The sequence below is a fragment of the Mus caroli genome, chromosome 16 (assembly GCF_900094665.2).
Source record: "Mus caroli chromosome 16, CAROLI_EIJ_v1.1, whole genome shotgun sequence".
NCBI classification, from domain to species: Eukaryota; Metazoa; Chordata; class Mammalia; order Rodentia; family Muridae; genus Mus; species Mus caroli.
The window spans coordinates 803,555-807,148 of record NC_034585.1 but is presented as its reverse complement, the minus strand read 5'-3'; positions in this window follow the sequence as shown (position 1 = coordinate 807,148).

Genomic DNA, 3,594 nt, shown 5'->3' with positions numbered 1-3,594 from the left:
AGAGGGCATCAGATCTCATTATGGGTGGTTGTGAGCCACCATGTGGTTGCTGGGATTTGAACTTCGGACCTTCGGAAGAGCAGTCGGGTGCTCTTACCCACTGAGCCATTTCACCAGCCCTTGAATTCTTCTAAGACTGATGACCTATAATTACCAAGATAAATAGGATAGTCCTTTTAGTAAGTGCTATTTATTAGTCAGATGTTGTAGGTCACACTTGTAATCTCAGTATTCAGGAGATGGAGGCAGGAGTATTGCTGGAAGTTTGAGGCAACTTGGACTGCATAGTAAGGTTTTAAGCTGGGCTGAGATACAATATGAGACCCCATGACAAGGTCACTATGTCTTCCTGACTATTCTGGAGCTCACCAGGCTGGTCATGAACTCACAGAGATTCACCTGCCTCTCTGCCTCTTGAGTGCCAGGATTACTTACAGGTGTACTCCACCATACCCAATGAGAGACTATTAAAAAAATCCCCAAATTTGAATGAGATAGCTTAGTGCGTAAAATTCAGGCCTCAGGACTCATGGTGAAAGGAGAGAATTGACTCACCAAAGTTGTTCACTGCCCTCCACACTTGTGCCATGTTGTCTCACGCACGTAATAATAAATGAAATACTAAAAGATGCCAAAGCTGGGCAGAGTGGCTCCCATTTACAATCTCAGGATTTGGGTGTTGGAGACAGGAGGACCAGGAGTTAAAGGGTATTCATGACAACATGAATTTTGAGACTAGCCTGGGATACCTGAGACCCTACCCCCCCACCCCACCCCCCACATCCCCCATCTATGGAATGTGCAACAGATGCAAGCTCAAATGCTGCCTAAGTTAAGGTCCAACAATTTCCCAGATTCTTGAGGAATGTTTGAGCCTGACAATCTACCAACTCAGCTGCTCAGGATAGACTAAGCTGCATACACTGTGCCAGGAACCATAACATTCTAGCCCTCAGCTTGCTGGGCCATGTGGCCTTTCACATTGTCTCCTCACCCTGCTTCCACCACCAGTGTCTGCAGTCATGACCTCTGTTAGTTCTTGGTTCGTGTTCTCTCTCTCCCTCTCTCCTTCCTTCCTTCCTTCCTTCCTTCCTTCCTTCCTTCCTTCCTTCTTTCCTTCCTTTTGAGTGGGGTGGGGTTGAGTTTGAAACAGGGTTTCTCTGTGTATCCCTGACTGTCCTGGAACTCACTCTGTAGAGCAGGCTGGCCTCAAACTCAGAGATCTGCCTGCCTCCTGAGCAGGTGTGCACCACTCCCCTACCCAGCATAACCTGTGCTCTTAATGAGTATGTGGGTTAAAGTTAAATGGAAGGAGCCAGTATGCTGTTCCATGGTTAATCTCAGTACTTGGGAAGTTAAACCAAGGGAATCTTGATTTAAAGATCAGCCTAGGCAACATGGCAAGACTGGTTTAGTTACAAATAGCAGTGAAGCTTGGTGTGACACATGCTTGTAATGTCAGCCCTTGAGAGATATGTACAATAGAATTGGGAGTTTAAGACTAGCCTCAAGTACATAATGAGTTTAGGGCCAACCTGGACTACCTGAGATCTCAAGTTGTTATTATTATTTTCAGCAATTCTGTAAAGTTCCTAACTCATTTAACAACCAAGGACAGAGGTCCTACCTGCTGTCTTGTGTGCATCTCCAATCCCCATTCTAGGCATTTCCACCACTAGCAAAGTGGCAGTTTCACAATGGGACCACTTTAGGAAGAGCAGCTGTATGAAAGTGAAGTGGTAAAAAGAAGGGGGCAGAGAATGATGCCCTTGTTGAAGGAACTGTGTTCACTGCTGTGGCTCGACCCTGTTGTCATAACCAGCCTTTGTTCAAGGCCATCACTTGCTGGGTAAACTCCTCATCACTCATTGACCCAATGTGTGTAGGATCACTGGACTCTGTACATGATCCTGGGGAGAAAGATGTGGGTGAGGCTGGACATCGTAGCCCATGAAAACCAGCCAGGCCTGAGTTCAGGAGAATGGTTAGACTTAGGGATTCTGTATTAATCAGCTACCCATCATCAAGACAAAACCTGACACTGGTTACTGAGGAAATTGTCTTACTTTCCTGTTGCTGTGATAAAATACCATGACCAACGCAACTCATGGAAGAATAATAGTTCATCATGGTGGGGAAACATGGCAGCAAGCAGCAGATGTGGTGGCTAGAGTAGAAGCCGAGATCTTACATCTTTTTTTTTTTTTTTTAAATCATCAAAATAATTTATAATAGTTAAATGCCTCTTAAATATACTGATGTCTTCTGAGGCTAAAAGTAATATGCACTCAACCAGTTTTTAAAATCTATTTGGAACATTAAACATGAGATCCTTCGTCTTGAACCATAGCTCATAAAGAGAGACTGAACTGGGAATGGTGTGTGGCTTTTAAAGCTCCAAGCCTGATGTCATTGATGACTCTATCAAAGCCACATCTCTTAAGCCTTCTCTAACAGTGCCACCGACTCTGCGACTGGAGACATCTCTCTCGTGCAGATGCCTCAGAAGCAAAGAAAGATTTATTTTGGCTTATGGTTCTGGACTTTCTTTCTTTTTTTGATTTTTGAGACAGGGTTTCTCTATAGCCCTGGCTGTCCTGGAACTCAGTTTGTAGACCAGGCTGGCCTGGAACTCAGAAATTCACCTGCCTCTGCCTCCCAAGTGCTGGGACTAAAGGCATGCGCCACCACTGCCCGGCTGGTTCTGAAAGAATAGGTGGTTCATAGGTTTGAGTATCTGGTGAGGGTAGCTTGCCATGGTGGAAACACACTGGAGTGAGTGTTCGTGCCTCTAGTTGAGAAGTAGAGGACAGTCAGGTTCCCGCCATCTTTTCACTCCTAGTGATCTAAAGACATGCCACTAGGCTCTGCTTCCTAAGTCCACAGAAATTCCCTATATTGGCAAGATGAGGATGAATCCTTCTACACATGGGATTTTTGGGGGACGCTGCCTGTATTTAGAGCATAGCAGTCTCTCAGAAGGCATGTGCCCACAGGCTTCCCTGGACTAAGACTCTTAGGAAAGGAGGGAAAGAAACTGGAGGTGTAGTGCCCCTCCCCCCAGAGTAGTCTGTTAAGGCCAGGCCCATGCAGGTGTAGAGTGCTTGCATTCAGCAAACTTGTTCTCTTGGGCATGTTTTGATTTTTTTTTTTTTAAGATTTATTTATTTAATGTATGTGAGTACATCGTTGCTCTCTTCAGACACACCTGAAGAGGACATCAGATCCCATTACATATGTTTGTGAGCCACCATGTGGTTGCTGGGAATTGAACTTGGGACCTCTGGAAGAGCAGCCAGTGCTCTTAACCACTGAACCATCTCTCCAGCCCTCTCTTGTGCATGTTAAATCTAAACATTAAACTCACATGTCTTCTATGATACTCATCATCAAACCTGGCTGTCTTAGTGTTTCTATTCCTGCACAAACATCATGACCAAGAAGCAAGTTGGGGAGGAAAGGGTTTATTCAGCTTACACTTTCCATACTGCTGCTTATCACCAAGGAAGTCAGGACTGGAACTCAAGCAGGTCAGGAAGCAGGAGCTGATGCAGAGGCCATGGAGGGATGTTCTTTACTGGCTTGCTTCCCCTG